This window comes from Hesperophylax consimilis, chromosome 25 (assembly GCF_061612785.1).
Source record: "Hesperophylax consimilis isolate HC1 chromosome 25, BYU_Hcon_1.0, whole genome shotgun sequence".
NCBI classification, from domain to species: domain Eukaryota; kingdom Metazoa; phylum Arthropoda; class Insecta; order Trichoptera; family Limnephilidae; genus Hesperophylax; species Hesperophylax consimilis.
The window spans coordinates 1,996,731-2,015,532 of NC_142860.1; the positions used below are offsets into that span (position 1 = coordinate 1,996,731).

An 18,802-nucleotide genomic window follows, 5' to 3' on the forward strand; every position below is an offset into this window, starting at 1 on the left:
AGTCGTCCAATATAAATGTGGTTTTAAATTACAATAAACATCCAATATTTCATCAATTTTCCTATTGTTTGCTGCTTTTATTATGTTTTCCATAAGACTGAATACATTTTTGTTTTGTTTCGGTAAAAGGTTTAAATTAATTGAAAACGGTTTAATTGGGTAAAGCTTTTTGTATATTTGATTCAGCAATATTTTGAATGGATTTATTATTTGTAAGCCTGCCCGAAAATAAATAGTAAAAAATCATTTAACAAACGGAAATAAAACGAATTTTATTTCACTTTTTATCCTTTGAGGAAAACATAAACTGAAGGTTTTCACCCGGTCAGTATAAATCATACAAGATTCGTATCAAAAGACTTACGCGGAAAAAAGGTATTGTTACGCTGTTAGAGACCTATAAATCAGGTGTTTTGTTGTCGTTTATGCGTGTAAATAATTTATACTTATGTTCCGGAAATATGACAGTTTGTTTCTGGGTAAAATGGATGGCAAAACAAAGGGATTAACACTAAGACTTACGTTTTAGGGGACGATAAGGAAGGTCTCTCCCTCATCCGTAAATGAACCGTTAAGGTAGAAACACACTGGGTAGACGTACGCTATACACGCATTACTACGTTCCTAGGTAAACGTGCATACTGGTTTTACGCACGCCACTCATGTGGTCACATGACAAGTTATCTCTAGTTCTAGAGTACACAGGCGCGCAGGCGTATAATCATGTAAAATAACATCATACATAGCTAAATGAACGGAACGCATTAGAAAGAGATTGCCATCCAAAGAATATGCGTACGGGTGAAACGGCTATATTATTAAGAATGCACCTCGTTTCTCTTAACTCCTCGCGACACCAGTTGAGAGTTTACAGCGACCAACCAACGGGCGAGTATGTCTGCTGCAAGCATGACGTCACAGGCGAGCGACGAGCAATCTCAGACTGCTCCCCGCGCACATGCTCGCCCGCTTTTACCTTCAGACTTGATGAACAAACTAGCGAGCAGAGTAGTAGAATACGACTGTCTGTCCTTTATACTGGTTGTCTTTCATACTCTTGAGTGTTTCTGCGTTCACTGTATAAATTTATTTATTCGAAAAGCATTGTGAATAATTGTATTTATTGAAAGAAACTCCATCAGATTTGATTATTGCTCGAAAATGGTATGTGCGCATTGCAAAAGCACAGGAATGATTTTTTTCACTAATAGCCTATCTAAAAAACGGGCACATGAGCGATATTAAATGCAGTAAATCACCAGTCTGTCCAGTTCAGTGCAACCACGCGCTTTAAGAACCAGCTCAGCGCTCAGTAACCTGTCTGTTTCTATTATCTTGGTACCTGTCATGTCTTGCGATTCAAAGAAATTTGAGGACGATATACTTACTTTATTATTTTTAACTGTCAGATAAAACAACCATAGATATACCAAACATAACAAAAGATGGATAGATAATACCACTCATAGATGTAAAATCAACTTGTTGGAGGCGTGACTCCATTTTTAAACGTCAGAACAGACCAGATCGGAGTAGCGATGGAAGCGTGGGTTTGCGTTGCGTGTGACAAGTGTGTTTCAAGCGCATCTATTTCCATAGAAAATGTATGGATTGTAATAAGTCCAGATGTCTTAATGCGTTGCTTACGTAGCGTACGTTAACGCGGTGTGTTCTACCTTTTTGGGTGGTGGGTATAGGTACAATAACTTATTGTGAATACCACACACGACAACCAACTATTCCCTACCCACAGGATTCAGTTAGACTATGGTATCCACAATAATTGAGGTATGTTGTGAGGCTTAATGGAGTGGGGAAGAAAAGGAGATGAGGGAGAGGAAGGTTTAGAAGTAACTGGCTACACTGCACGAATATTGTCATTCAAAGCAACGCAACCTTTCTATTTTTTTTTTTGTTTTAATTCTTTAAGTATCTACCCATAGAATAAAGAAGAATACAAGAAATGCGACGTGGGAGTGTTTCAGTCTGACCATTATTTGCTTATATTTTGAATACAAAACTGTCATTCATCATCATTGCAAAATTTTCATTCCGATCAAATGGGATAGCAATATGCGATGTCATGCGAGTGTAAAAGAGACAGACATTGATTTACAATTCAAATCTACATGAAAGGAAGGCATTTTCAACGGTTTTTTTTACATATGGTCCATACATATACACTATACTCAATCCGACTTTTTATTGAGTTTAGTGTCTTAAATATACGTCAACTGCATTTAAAATTTATTCTAACACATTTATTGTACAAATGCAATAAAAAACACTCTTACAACACAATCATACCACCAGAAATATAACCAAACGACACTACAATGTACCTAAACCTCATACTACATCAGCACAAAGACAATTATTCAACTATCTAGCTCCCAAAACCTTCAATCTTCTCCCTGATATCCTAAAAAAACACAAATAACTCTATGGATACTAACATCTGCAATACATTTCAACTACAACACCCATACATTCTACACTTTAACCCCCTAATCTCCCTCCACACATCTCTCACATTCCTCAATTGATTTAGTTCATATAAAAAATAGCACTTGTCAACGTTTAATTAATTATTTATCAAATAAAATTTGAACTGAATCGGAATTGTATAATTTAATTTACTTACTATTGTGAGTATTATTAAATTCTTCAATCTATATACTTCATCCGCCATAACACAGAGGCATCCCTAGCATGGCGGTTGAAATAACATCCAATTTAAATTTTCTCTGAAATAAATAAATACAGGAGGCCATTCTTTGGAAATGCTGTACGGAGGATGTTTTTAAAGACATAAAGGAGATGAAGTTCAGGGAAGGAAACAGGTATGAGAGGTGGAACGGAATTTGGGGGACGTAAGAATTCATTTCTCCCACTGTGGTGCAAAGCGATGGGTGGATAGAGTCCTGCTGAAGAGGCCAAAGAGTCTCACTCGACAAGTGATATATAACAATTTGGCCCGCTGTGCAGTAGGGGAACAGATACAGCCTCCAACAAGGCCTTAACAAACCTCACCCCATGACACCGGCCACCCCTAAGTAACCCCTAGTAATGTAGCGAACCACTCGAGGTGACTTATGGCAGAGGTGCTGGTTATTCAATAAATAGTTCCCGGGGTGGACTTTAATCTTGTATTTTACAGGGTTTTCCAATAAGAGGTGTTATTTTGAATAGCCCGCTATTTCGGTAGATATTACTTTTGAAGCTGTCATTTTTTGACATTTGACAAGTAAAAACTACGTCATTGATAAAAATGGAACGATGCACGCTTTAAAAACGCACTAAAATTTAAAAAATTCACTTGAGTGAATCAAATGCAAATCATCTTGAGTGATGAGGCCCATTTCCACCTCGGTGGCTTCGTCAAGAAGCAAAATTGTTGCATCTGGGGCTTGGAAGACCAAAGAGTTATTGTTGAAAAGCCTCTTTATCCTCAACGTGTGACTTTTTGGTGCGGTTTATTGTCCGGCGGAGTCTTTGGACCTTACATTTTCGAAAATGAGGCTGGAGCAACAGTTACGGTGAATGGATTGCGCTATCGAGAAATGATTAATGTTTTTTTATGGTCGGAATTGGATGGTATTGATCTGGACAACGTTTACTTTCAACGACATGGCGCTACGTGCCACACAAGCAACGAAACCATTAATCTTTTATGATTGAATATCAAAATAACACCTCTTATTGAAAAATCCTGTATTATATTGCATTGTGCATTATGTATTCAGCGTATCTCTGTAGAACGGGCCGCAAATATACTATATTTATTTTTAAACTATGGATGGAAAAAAACTTACTGATATGAAATACTCTTAATTTATTAAAAATCTGGTCAAATTCTTCGTTTTCTGTTAAAAATGGGACTGCGAACCTATAACGAATGAATTGAAAGAGTTAAAGAGTGAAAATATCAGTCAACAGCAAATGTTTTGTGAAGACAAACAATGATATTGATACTGACATACTTATATTGTAGCATACCGTCATGATATCTATTTTGAAAAGAACGCGAGTTATTGATTTATTCTGAATGACTAATATTTTATCAAAAAGTTTCGATGCACTTCATCGTGTAATATTTTAAATTCAGCCGCTATCAATAACAATCCTTACGTAGATGGCGATAAGGTTTAAATTCCCGCTTAACACCATCCGCCTGTTTTGATTTATGCAAGAAAAAAACATGGCCAAAAAGTGCCTTTTATTTAATTTTGTGGATGTTCACGCATAAATATAAAAAAAAATTCAAATCATTTTATAAATAACTTAATTTGCCACATTATACAATAAAATCATAACCGAAAATGGGTTCGTAAGTAGGAGATTTTGAACTTTAAAGCAGTTTTCATAGGCCTTGTACATTATTTTTTTCTGGGCTTATAAAAAGACATATCTAAAAAATACTCGATTATTTCAAAGGCCAAGATGTATTCTACTCGCAGTATTTAATTAAAGCATCTGAAACATTTCTAGGCGACCAAATTTTCAAACCAAAAACACATGATTTTGAATTACTACGTATGGCATCGCCTTAACAGGATAATTTTTCCTCCATGTTTAAAATAACACATAAATTAAATTTAATTTAAGTAATCATTCGATCATCGTGTAAACCAGATTTACGTGTCGATAAAATCGATTAAAATTTATCAACTTATCGAAATCTGTGAATAAGTTCTTAGACCAATTGTGGTTTAGCAGACCGTCAAGTAAATCACTTACGTACTTGAGTTGGGTTTCGTCCGGCGTCTGAACAACAGAAGCGTAGATTATATGTATGATACAATGATCGAATATGATTGAACAATGGAATGTTTGCTAAGACGCTGTTATGTGCCGTTCCATCACCCCTGCCCACCCATTCGGGAAATGACGTGACGGTTAGTTAGTTAGTTTACTACATATGGTACCTGATTACTTATTGAGAATCAAAATACTAATTTTGTTTGTATCTGTTGTTCATCGATCTTGTCTCTGGAGGTTTGAATTCGGTTGCAAGGCAAGTTCCTTTTCCTTGTGCCGCAGCTTCAATCGCACCCATCGAGCGTGCAGCCGGATGGTTGAGCCTGCGATTCATCCATTCTAGAACTTAAAGATAACTTAAGATTAATGTAACTTAATTACAAATTTTAGAAGATATTACGTGAACGGAGTCTGCAAGCACCCACAGTATCGGAATACCGGGTGATGATAAATTGACGATTGTCGAAGACTGCCGTTAGCGTTACATCTGTGACGGAAAATATTCTTAAACAAAATTGTAGGTAAACCTGTAGGTATATAAAAAAATATTATTGTTCTTCTCAACACATCTAAACAACTTAAGCGTTAAAGCTTCACTGGCCCTTTAATAGGGCGATAAGCCACTCAGGCAACACTTTTTTTTTTTAGGGAGGTAAACCAACCCTCACTTTTCACTGAGTCTACTTCTCCGTTGGAGATAAAACACACTTCGAAGAAATTCTATCTACTCTACCTGACCTGGTTATTGGGTAAGTCTTTCGAAGAGAATTTATACAATAAGACAAAATAATCATCCTTGGAAAGCATTATTTCGTAATAGTAGAAAAAACTTTTAACCTTTACACACACGCAGGTGTGTAAGGTGGTTTAATCGAGTGGAACTGTCAACAACCAATCTTATAGATGTGGTGCAATTAGTAGTAGTATACATCCATTGTTGTAAATGGAGTCATTGGTCGAAAATTGTATACATCCATTGTTGTAAATGGTGCAATTGGTAGAAAATTGTATTATTGTACTAATTTATAGATAAAACTTACTTTTACTAAATATAACTAAAGTTATAGAAGGAATTTAAGGAAAAGACATATGCTGAACCAGCTCTTATAATTGTATCATTAATTACTATGAAATTATTAAACAAAATATCAAGAGTACTAACATAAGTATACCATTTCCAAACATGACAAGATAATTATAATAAAGTAAACAAAAATATATTTGGTAAAATTCAATTCTTAATAATAAAATTTTTAAAACTGCTTAGAAAACAAAGATGTACTGGACCGGTACATCTTCACTTTCTAAGTAACGGGCGAACGTATACAATATGCACATAAGTATATATTAAGAAACCTAGAATATACGGGGATAGTGGGAAAGTATCACCGTGCATTCCAAGATTTGGGCAGTTTATATATCCCATGCTACCTAACTTTCACTTGTTTAGTCAAAGCCATATTTCAAGTCGTTTTTTTTTTTTTTTTTTTTTAAATTATTTTCCTATAAGCTTATCTGAACAACATCATTGTCGTGTAACAAACTCGAGTAGGATACTAGAGTATTATACTAAATTTATTATGTTTCTTTCTATTATTTACCGATTATACTAACCATTTTACGAAATTTCTATATTTTCTAAAAGAAAATTAACTAGGACAGGACTAAGGACTGTCATAATGCTGGGTCGCTCCAACTCGGGTGATCAAGCCGCTTTGTGCTCCCGTGCATTGAAAAATATTTGAAATATTAATTAATTGAGAGTACTTGGTAGGGTGGCCAGACCCACCAAAGCACTATCAGAAACATATTAATCCGGTATATTTTCTGACTTGACGATGTCTTTCACGTGAAAGTTACCAGTTTCCTTACCTTTGAGGTCTGCTAATGTATAGATTAAGTCTGATTTTTTCTTCACGACTATATTTTGCACAAAGCGTGGAGCTAGTTTCTGTGCAAAGTAATTTAAAGCGTTTGATTGGACGAAATTTCTACGCCAAACCCTGTCTCCGACTTGAAAACTAACATGTTTTCTCCGCAGGTTATAATGGTTTGCTCCTTTTTGAAAAGCTTTTAGTAAAGCATCTGAGACTTGCTCATAAACTGATGACAGTTCTTCTAATTTTTGTGCGTAGATTCTCTGACTAGTACAATTTTGTGAATTAGATTCCGTATCAGCTATAGGGTTACGATGCAAATCGCCGTCTAATATTTGCTCCCGACCATGCATTAGAAAATAAGGTGTAAAACCCGTAGCGCAATTTACGGAATTGTTCATAGCTGATTGTATTTGTGGTAAAAATTTTGACCAATTACGGTGGTCTGATTCAACTAATATCGATAATGCGGTGACCAAAGTTTGGTTATATCTCTCTACCACATTATTTTGAGGGGTATAATAAGAGTTATAAAACGGAGGTGGTATATTATAATTATTTAATAAGTCCTTAAATTCTTTGGATACAAACTGACGGCCGTTATCACAAACAATGGTGCGCGGTACGCCATGTACAAGAAAGATACTTTCTTCTAAACTCTTCACAATGCTTCGCGCGGTACCTTTGCGCAACGGGAACAGCCAGGTAAACTTTGAAAAAACATCGACACAGGATAAAATAACGGTAAAACCAGAGTAACTTCTCGGTAATGGACCTACCAAATCCAACGATAACATTTGCATTGGACGTGTAACTTTTTTTGGATGTGATGAAATACCGTTAGGTGAGGCCGTACTGATTTTGTGGGCCTTACAGACCGTACAGCGATTTACAAATTGTTTAATGTCTCTGTACATATTTGGCCAAAAATACCGTAATTGTGCTTTTTTATAAGTTTTAAAAACGCCGGGGTGACAAGATCGAATAGACTCGTGAACACTACTTAAAATGTCTAATCTTTTTTCTTGAGGAATTACTTTTTTCCACGCAGTGTCTTCACACAGTGCTAAACGAGTTTTCGTGTGACGAAATAGTTCGTTTTCCCGAATTTGGAAGTTCTGAAAACGTTGGGGAAATTCTTGACAACCCTTCCAAATATTTTGATACCACTCATCTTGAATATTTCCTGAATCTATAATGGAGATTTCGGCAAGATCCATTCGCGAAAGGACATCTGGGACTATGTGTTGAGTACCTTTACGATGGATTACGTCAAACGAGAATTGGGATAGGCGTGAACTCCAACGCGCGAGACGACCGCTGGGGTTGGACAGAGAACCTAACCATTTTAGGCTTGAGTGGTCGGTTACAACTGTAAAATGAGTTCCTTCAATGTATGGTCTAAAGTGTGTAACGGAGTCTAGTACGGCTAAAAGTTCGCGCTCAGTTATTCCATAATTACGTTCGTGAACGTTTAAGCATCTCGAAAAATAAGCAATAGGGTGCTCCTGTCCATCTATAGTTTGAATTAATACCCCCCCAATGCCTACGGAGCTTGCGTCACAGTGTATAGCGAAGGGTTTCGAAAAATCTGGACAACTTAAGACTGGGGCAGAAGTAAGTGCTTGCTTTAGTGCAATAAATGCGGATTCAGCTTCCGGTGACCATTTAAAATTACTAATTCCCTTATTTGAACCAGTAATACTTGTTAAAGGAGCTGCAATGCTTGAAAATCCCTTGATAAACCGTCTAAAGTAACCGCACAGGCCAACAAATGCCCGAATTTGTTTAGCATTTTTCGGTATAGGAAAATCTTTAATACTATCTATCTTACTTGGATCAGTGCGAAGTCCCTGGGAATCCACCATATAGCCCAAGTATTTAAGCTCGGCTTTACAAAATTCTGACTTTTTTAAGTTAATGGTGAGACCCGCGTCTCGTAGACGTTCGTACACCCGATTTAACAAGTTTAAATGTGATTTCAAGTCTTCCGATACTAATATAAGGTCATCTAAATAGCAAAAAACATTATCATCGAAATCAGGTCCAAACAATGCATCCGCTAGTCTTTGTAATTCGCTAGGAGCATTTTTCAAACCAAACGGCATGCGAGTGAACTCAAAGAGGCCCCGCCCAGGAACAACAAATGCTGTCTTTTCACATGATTTTTTGTCCAAGGCTATTTGCCAAAATGCCTTGGAGAGGTCAATCGAGGAAACATATCTGGCACCGCCCAGTTTATCTAGGATACGCGCAATATAGGGAAGAGGGTAACTATCACGTACCGTGACGTTATTAATTTTTCGAGAATCAAGGCAGAATCTAGCTGTTCCGTCTTTTTTTGTTACAATTATTACTGGACTGGACCATGGTGAACGAGAAGGTTGAATAACCCCTAATTTTAGCATTTCATCAACTTCTGTTTCTAATTGTTTCTGCCGTGCGGGTGAAAGAGGGTAATACCGCTGTTTGATGGGTGGTCCTGTTGTAATTATTTTGTGTTTAACTAAGTGTGTTAGACCTAACCCCTTTTTTTCAAAAGAAATTGACTCGAATTTTTTAACTATTTTAGAGAGTTCCCTGTTCTCTTCAATAGTTAGGGATGAGGCTGGCCGAATAGCCCGCAACCCACTAATATTTCCTTCCGAAACAGGAAGAGTAGCTTTCGAAAACAGTTCCGGTGCGATGTGGAACTCCTTCCAAAAGTTAACTCCTAGAATAATTGAAGGCGACAATGTCGGGATGACGTAGAAAAGAATTTCCTTTGTGGATGATTTATACGTGACCGGCAATGACATTGTCCCTAAGACTGGTTGGTTTGAACCGTCCGCTGTATAAACACTAAACTTAACTTTAACTAACTTAATACCTAATTCCTTAAAAATTTTATAACTATTGCCTCCTAGACATGACAATGAAGCGCCGCTGTCTAGCATTCCACTGTAGAAATTATTTATAATATGTACATAAGTATAAGGACGGTTATCATTTTCAATAGCCATCTCCCGTGGCAGCGGGCCCACTGTTCCGGTTGATGGGGATGAAAGAAATTTATCAACTATTCGGAGCCAACTCTCCCACTCGCTTTTCCTCTGCGCCAAGGACGGCTTGTAGCAAGAGAGACTCCGACCTAGTTTTTTGACTTTTTATGAGCTTTGTCATTGATAGCTCCCACTTTAGGATTGTTAGACCTTGAATTTTTCTTCCTGCAATCTTCTATAACGTGTCCCGATAGTTTACAATATGAACAGAATGGTTTATTGTAAAACGTTCTAGAATTTTCGTGTGCAGTTTTTGTATATGTGTTAGAAGTAGAAGAAGACGGTTTATTGTATTTATAATTATTATCTCTGTTTCCAAGACTAACTTTAGTATAGTTGTTGGAATAATTGTTGTTATTTGGTTTTCTGTACTGATTTTGGTTATAACCTTGGTGTCTATGCATATTATTATTATTAAAATTAGGTGTTTGTCTAGCAGTACTATCAAATTTCTCCGGTTTATTAGTGACAGGTAAGTCTACTTTTGGTTGAGAAACGTTGAAAGATACGAAATCATCCGACAGTGATGCATAAGATTCCAAGTTGCCTGCATGAGTAGTCAATTGCTCGAATGTCGATATATCTCTTGAGACTAGTAAATTTGTATACATAGGCAATAAAGCTTTTTTTGCCAACCGCAAAAGTTCTAATTCCGGTAGTTTAGCTTCAAGCATATTGTTTAATGACTTCATTCTGAGAGTGAATTCTAGCACTGACATACCTTTAGGTTGTGTCATGTTAAATAGTTTTACCTTAAGATCTGTTTGAAGGTCGTTTGCTTCAAATTGTCTTATCAAAAGTTTTGAAAGATCGTCCCATTTCAAATCCTGAGTGTAAATAGACCTGAACCACAGGAGTGCTAAACCTTCTAAAAGATCAGGAAAAACGCGTACAAGATGATCCTGGTTAAAATTTTTTGTCCTACATTTCTCCTCAATTAATAGTAAGAATTCCCTTACACTACTTTTTCCGTCATATTTCAGTTTCCAACCGTCTACGTTATTTGAGTGTGAGTCCCTATAAATAATCTTCGTTTGTTTAATTATGTGGGCTTTCTTAATGGTTGTGTCGTCTAATTCAGAATCCGATGATTCAGAATTCACTTCACTTATAGCAGGTATTTTAATCTCTTTATTATAAGCGCGCGCCTGTAAACGTAACTCATGAGAAGTCGACGATGGATCAATATTCCTGTCTTTAAGTTCTTTAATGAGAACCTCCTTCGAAGCCCCATTGATATTTGGTATTGGTATTGGTGAAGACATGATTACGTTCTTTGATGTTCAGATAGAAAGAAAGAAGTAAAAGAAGAGAAAAATAAATATTTAATTTTTTTTGTTTATAAAACAAAAGAAACTCTTCATTGACGGCTGTAGTATCATTAGACGTAATATTAGCTCAACTTCTATTGTACAATTGTGAAAAAAAACAAAAAAAAATTGTTAAAAAAAATATGCTCCACCCTAATGAGAATTGCGAAAAATGGACCACCCTATTATATTGTGAAACGTTATTAAACGTCGGCCTAATGTAATTGTCAATCAAAGATATCATTTAATTTGGGCGAAAAAAAATGACGTAGGTATGTATATAAATAATATTGAGTGTTTGTTGACTTACGAGTAATTAAAACGCATATCGATTGTAATGTGGACTTACAATTTGTATTGTAGAACGCCGACATAAATGTTTTTAATATTATGTATATTAGCGTAAAAATCTAATAATATTATAAAACGCAAATATGCCTTGATCAAACAAGTGAATGACATCGTAAAATAATCGTAAATAATTATGAATTAGACAGTTTGACATAACCTCCCATATAATCATCTTGTTTACCAATTAGTGTTGACATAAAATTTGACAGCTACAAAAGCATAGATAAATCATAGATTTCATGAAAGATGAAAGTTTACGCAAGATTTTACCATAGAATAACGCAAATTATGAATTATCGTTACAAGAATACTGAGTGTATTTGAGGTTATGAAACAATATTCAAATCACTTGACATATGTGATACAATATTATGTCAATTAATCATGAAACATTTCACCAAAATCAGCACAACATGCAATCACCACGAGCCAAAACACGTTGAGGCGCCAATTGTTACCGGCCATATTTTATATTAAATGCCATCCCGAACTTTGCAGATTTTCTGCGCGCCAATACTCGGTCCTCGAGTAATGTTCGGGATGGGCAGAGCATGAAACTGTCGCCAAGGCATGGGCACACAAAGGATTACAGGTTCTACTGATTGTAGTGAAATGAAAGCAGTAGTTTTGTTTTTGCACATTATAAAACATGGAGAATATATTTAAGTAAACATGTTACATATTATGACTCGGCACTTACCCCCAGGGATCAAAAATTGGTTCTTAATTCTATCTAAAACTGATTAACCACTTAATTACGGAAAGTGAGCGGGGAGCTTCCATACGGCCGGCGGTGGTCTGTCCCAGACAGATCGAGCTGGCACCATCAGGGCTTTGGTCCAGGAGACGGGTCCAGCGTCTCCGACAAGGTGGCTGATAAGCGGTTCTGGAGCGTATCGGGTCTATCGTTTATGTAACATTAATGGAGCGAATCCATCCATTGAGCTGATCGGCAGATTACTTGAGCGGGTGCCGTCCGGGCTTGTGATTTTATTATCCGTATCTTATTAAGAAAAATACGGCTTGTATCGCGCCACTTGAGGTGAATGCTTCATTTCCCGGAGTCCGCGGAATAACGATTTACAAGGGATCGCGTATATAAACTTCAGTAGAACATTATTTGTGATCTTCACGAACACACACACGGTCATCCATTATACGGACGTTTATTTAATAGAGCCTGCACCGACTTGGTTTTTGTAAAAAGGAACCGAATAACCCGCATCAGGAATACTGATGTACACTTTTTAATACGATCGCCCATCCAGGGTAAAAATGAATTATAATCTAATTGACTGTGCGATCATTACACGGCCGTCCCGCTCGTGTAACAATTCCAGAGTACCCAGCGAAAGGAAACGGAAACGAACAATAGACTGCCCGGCGGTCTATTTGTTGCCAGACCGTGCTCTCTATAATTTTAATCAAAATTAATGCTATGAATGGTACTTGTTCTGAAGAGGTGTTTTAAATAATTACTTTTAAATAAGACTTAACACCGCTTCATAACAATAACTTCTTTTTTTTATCCAAAACAAGCGGATTTTGGATCGATATCTTCGGGCTTTTTGCATGAAACAAATTAGACCTAAAAAAACCATAGATATGCCAACATTTAGACGGTAAAATTCTCATTCGGAGACTACTTATTATACTATACACCAATGAAAAAGTCGGAAAGTTCATTCCATAGACTTTCAGGGTTTTTCATTGGTAGAAAAAGTTAGCCAACCAAATGACGTCACTTTATTTTGGTTGCAATTTTTGATCGGAGTTATACCCCCCTGGAATTTTGTACAGTAGATGAATGTGTAGGTTATGATCGAATAAAAGACTTTTGTTTTATTCATTTATATTGAATATTGCTTATAAAAATTTAGATAAACTATCTAAGTTAACATAATGTTAGTGCCGTTCCTCTAAATATAGAATGTGAGATTTTAAGCAATGAATTCATGAAAATACAATTCGTAGGAATTCAATTGATTAGGAAGTATGTTTTCGAGAGATGGGAAGGCTGACAGAGATATTGAAAGAAGGGTAAATGCAGGTAACTCTATTAATGGAGGACTGAACGTAATTGGCGCTAACAAAAAATTGTCCAAATAAGCGAAATGGAGTGCTGGTACCTACCCTGATGTATGGAAGTGAGGCATGGAACTGGCAAAGAAAGGATGAAAGTAGATTGAATACTGTTGAAATGAGATCCCTGAAGCGTAGGTGTGGTAAAACCATGTATGATCGTGTGAGGAATGTGGAGATCCGCAAAGAGTGCAAGTCCGGTGTAAGCGTAATGAGTAAGATCAAGAAAAGGACGCTTAGATGGTTTGGGCATGTAGAGCGAATGAGCGATGAAAGGAGTGTAAGGAGAATATAAGATGCAAATGTGAATGGTAGCAGAAGTCGGGGACGTCCGAGGAAAACATAGCACGACCGAGTGAATCAGATACTTGAGTCGGGCCATGTCGAGATTCATAATAATAGAAGAGTATGTATGAGACGATTTATGAATGTGGATGAGGCAAGGAGTATGTGCCAAGACCGAGTTATTTGGCGGTCCGTCCTCTCTGCCTACCCCTGCGGGGAACGGCGTGATGGTTAGTTAGTTACAATTCGTTGAAAACATGATTTGACATCTTTTCTTTTTAAGCGTATACAAAAGATGCAAAGACAATTTCAATGTAAATAATTTACACAGACTTAAAATGTAAGGTGAAAGGGTCTATAGACGGAAATTTTGCATAAATGTTTTTTAACAGAATAATGTAGGTAACTACTTAATCGCTTATCTGAATATGTCGCACAATCTGTTCAAATTTGGAATATGACATTATTTTGGAACGAGTAGCTCGCGCAAGTACATGAAATTCATTGAGGTTAAGTAAATTAGGGCTGCCTATACTACCAATTACGATTTTGAACATAAATATTAAGTCGGAGAATTTTAATTATTTTAATTCTTTCATTAAATATTAAATATTTATTTATTTATTCATGTCTTGAAGGCTTTTACATGCAAACATTATTGTAGGTAAGTTGTTCAGGAGTACGATAATGTAAGTACATTAAATTTTTATGTGTGTGATTTACAATATCTCAAAATAAGTCTTGCGTGTATAGTTATATTTCATCGGTACGTGAGATATAATTAAGCACACTTAATTTTATATAAAATCAACTAAAAATAGTTTATGTCGCATTTAAATAAAGTGTAGTATACATTCAACATATAATTTTATTTTATTGGTTGTGTGGCTGTCTCTTTATCCTCTCTACCTACCCCTTAGGCGAAACGATGCGATGGTTAGTTAGTTATTTAGTTTAGTAGTAAAACTTAATAATCGTTTGAGTTTTTTCAATACACCGTATAATCATTCCTATATCTAATTACATAAATACGTATTCTTTCTAAATACTTGTACTATTCTTTCTGACTGGAACAAAAAAAAAACAAATGAAATAGAGGAAAATACGTTAAACCTTAGAATGCGGATATCCGGATTTAATTCGCCACCTGGGGACTTCCGGAACCGTATAGGAAATAGGAAGGGGCTTAAGGCTCACTAGGAATAAACAAGGAGGCTTTCCGGCTGATATATAAATGTAAGGTCGCTATCATTAATTAACAAGACATGGGAAACATCCTATTTTAATGTATTTGTTGTTTTGTCTAAAAACCACTATTTACAAGCTATAACTACATACTTTATTAAAATTGGCAACCCTTTGATATATAATATACCTTTAGAGTCCCAACTGTCCAAAGCCAGTAGAGTTATATTATATATCAATTTTAAGGGGTTAAAATCAAACAACTTATCTACAAAAACCACACACCAATAATTCAATGGCTTAATGTCAAAAAACCTTATCTACACAAAAACATTCCCATAATTCGAGAGCTTATCTTATTTTAACTGTGAAGATTATAGAAACAAAACCGTACATATGTACAAAAAACCATACCAATAATTGGATGGCTTAAAGTCAAACAACGTTTTCTACAAATAATTCTAGGGCATCAAGTGAAAAAAAGTTATCTAAAAAAAATACCAATAATTCAACAACGTTATCTATAAAAAGACATACCGATAATTATTATTATTGACATGTTTTTGTAGATAACGTTGATGCCTCGATTTGGGGTATGTTGTGAGGCTAAAGAGAGAGGGGTAAAGGAAGTTAAAATGAAAGTAAACAAGCCTTTATATTTTTGATAATAAAACATTTATTTATAAATATATGTTCAAGGACATATATAACAAATTAATATGTCATCATATTTAGAATCAAACCATTGACAATTTCAGGGAAAATAAAAAAAATAACAGAAAAGATTTTTCATATAAAAAAATATAAAAATGTGTTTAGCTACAAGACACGCGGAGAAAACTTACTATTATAAAATATTGCTAATTTATGGGTCTTTAACAAATGAATTGTCAGATTTCCTACTAAACTATCAGTAAAACATAAATGCGTTATGGCTATGTGAGAACAAGACATTATATATTAATAGTATAAACGCACCTTCATGAACACGTTTTCCGATATACTATGAAAGTACTTATAGTTTATTAGAAAATGGCTAGCAATCACCCTTTTAACAGGAAATCAATAAATCAGCAATAATCATTTAATAATATCAACTTGTTTTACTCAAAACACAGAAAAAAATGGATTTATTTAAAATATTTCGACTTGTAAAATCAATTAACGTCAGGTATATTTTTAGCAATATTTGAATTGTAAAGTTCTACTACAAATAAGTAGATATTGAACCAATACAATATTAACTCAGATAGAATCCTCTAATATTTGACCTAAAAGTAAAGATCAATATATATTTTACTCCGGCCTTTGACGATCTGAGAGCAAAGGGAAGGCGAGAAAAAGAAGTTATGCCGAATAATAATTTTGGTCGTAAACTCCAAGAGTTGAATACATAAATTTATTATTCCTTTCTTTGATGAAGAGGGGTATTTTTTGCGCATAATAAAAAGTCTGCTAATTTTAGAAATTTCTTTTCATGTAAATTCCTTTCTTGGAAATATTAGAATACCTCTCTTTGATTCTAAGTAAATTATACTTACTTCTCTTTGTTCTGTTTTAAATAATTATTTATTTTATTTTTGAAACTGGGTTCTTTTTTATTTGACACTATTCAATGGGCGCCCTGTCTAGGCCCTATCAAGTTGTTCGGGAACCATTTATTAGATAACCAACATCTCATAGGTAGCCGCGTTTATTTTGCTACGTTTGGCGACTTAGCAGGGGTGCCCGGGCTCATGGGGTGAGGTTTGTCCAGGTCTTGTCGCCGGATGCATCTGCCCACCAACTAGGTGACAGGTGGGATCGGGTCCGATTGAGGGAGATACATTTTGAGTCTTCATTCTGACTCTCTCGACCCATCGCCTTGCATCGCAGTGGAAGTGATGTAGGTACTATGAATGATTTATTTTTTTCAAGTCCTCCTGTATGGGGTTAGTGTAAAAGGAATTAGTTAAGCCTCGTTGATAAAATTGGTTAACCTTTTCAACTCCTCACGAGAAGTTTTTCTGTTCATGAGTTGCAAGTTTCGCCACTTATTTGGGCAACGTTGTGAGGCGGGTTAAAGGAGGGGATATAGGAACACAAAACCTCTTAATTTGAAATGATAGTTTTTAACCTGGCGATACTAAGATTAGGTATCTATCACTAACATGCCGCAAAATAGGTACTACTAGCGTAGTCAAGTGAAAAATCCAGTCTCAAATCTCAGTTGATGGTGGCTTTATTTGCGAGTTTCGGATCCGTCGTCCGTTAGTCCAGAGATGGACCGATTTTTTCGACTGTCGTACAAGGAATAAGAACTGAGCTTTTGCCCAGTTTCGCCTACCCAGGTTCTGTCCATGTTCTGTATTTTAAATGTTTCACAGGCTTTTTATCGGTTGTGTAAAATTTAAATCACTTTTATTAATAAATCTTATATTGTTTAAAACAGCCTTTTTTGTAATATTCTAATTTGATTTAATTTCATAATAATAACCACATGGAAACACCCAATCACATTTCTGTACTCCTGGTATTTTGTTTTTGTTGGCAGGATCACGTTTTGATATTTATTTTTTATGTATAATTGTGACATTAGCGGCCCTGCGAAAATTACCAAAAATTAACCCTATGGCATTTCTGTACTTCTGCTATTTTGTTCATGTTGACAGGTACACGTTATGATGTTTATTTTATTTATAAAATACCTAATTCAGACCCGTGATAAATCACGGAAAAAATATTTTATTGTTATAGTTAAGTAGGTACCTACCTGCAGTATCGCTTGTATGAATTTTTCACACAATAAGTTCCAATTTTGAAAAAGACCCTTAAATTCAAAGAAGTGATCTGATTTCTGGGGTTCATTGAACCGGAGTTACAGACGCCCAGTCGAAACTTTTATTTCCAATTATTATAAAATATTTTGTTAATTTTAGCAATTACCGACTACAAATAAAACTTTTATTATAAATGTGTTATTAAATAATTTACGAAAATATTAACACACCCATAGTATTAAAAATAAATCAAAAAAACTATTTTCTAGTTATTAACGAAATTTATTTTACTTTTTTCAGGAAGCCTTCAGTCTAAAGTCATCAGCCGACCATCAAACCTGCAAAATAAAAATAGCAAACTTCAAGATACAAATACAAAAAGACTGTGAAAATTTGCGTTTTTAAACAGAGTGAAATTTTTTCGATATGTAAAATCAACCAAGTGTTTCAAGTGTGTTGTGATGAAATTGTCTGGGATTATAAAATATGTATAGATTTATCAAACGACCAATCTATGGGGAATATTGCGAAAGTTGTATTTGCGAGGGCAGAGGTTCGCGGCAGAAAAGAACTAAAAAATACGTAAATCACTTAGAACATTACTTAGTGTATAATTTGTGAATACTTATAATAATACTTGTTTAAATTTCATAAATAAGAAAGCAATAATATTTAAGCATAGCAATTCGGTATTCTAGTAATATCCTAGTTGATTATTTGAAGACAATCAGATATTGGGAGTTGTGACTTCGTTGCAGATTATCTACTTAAATGTGAGTATGTTTTTTTTTCTAAGAACAAGTTTATTTTAGGTGCTACTATTTGTAAGAAGAAAAAAATAACCACAGAACTTCTGTCAACCGGTTTACTGGAGTTCCAACTGCTCCCAATCGTATGGAGCCAGTGAGACTATGGTATCCCCAATTGGGGTATGTTGTGAGGCTGAAGGTAGTGGGAATGGGAAGGAGATGTTGAGGAGGAAGGTGTGGAAGTATCTGACTATTCAGATTTGGTTACCAAACACGGCCAAAGCCATTTCAAGCAATGTTTCAATTCTGAATTGTGGTCTTACACCAGGGCGATACTAAGTGTATATTCCACTCTGAAACGTGCTGCAATATACAACATATTATTTATGATTAGTAATTGAG

The 18,802-nt window shown here is 35.4% G+C and overlaps 1 protein-coding gene across 1 annotated transcript in view; it reads left to right on the forward strand.

Annotated features, from left to right (window-relative positions):
* The window catches only part of LOC149411427 (octopamine receptor beta-2R-like), a 746,470-nt gene that overhangs the window by 720,012 nt on the left and 7,656 nt on the right, over positions 1-18,802 (forward strand). Inside the window, exon 4 of the mRNA XM_089646862.1 lies at positions 17,952-18,424. The gene's annotated coding sequence lies outside the window, so the exon portion shown is untranslated. The remainder of the gene's footprint in view (positions 1-17,951; positions 18,425-18,802) is intronic.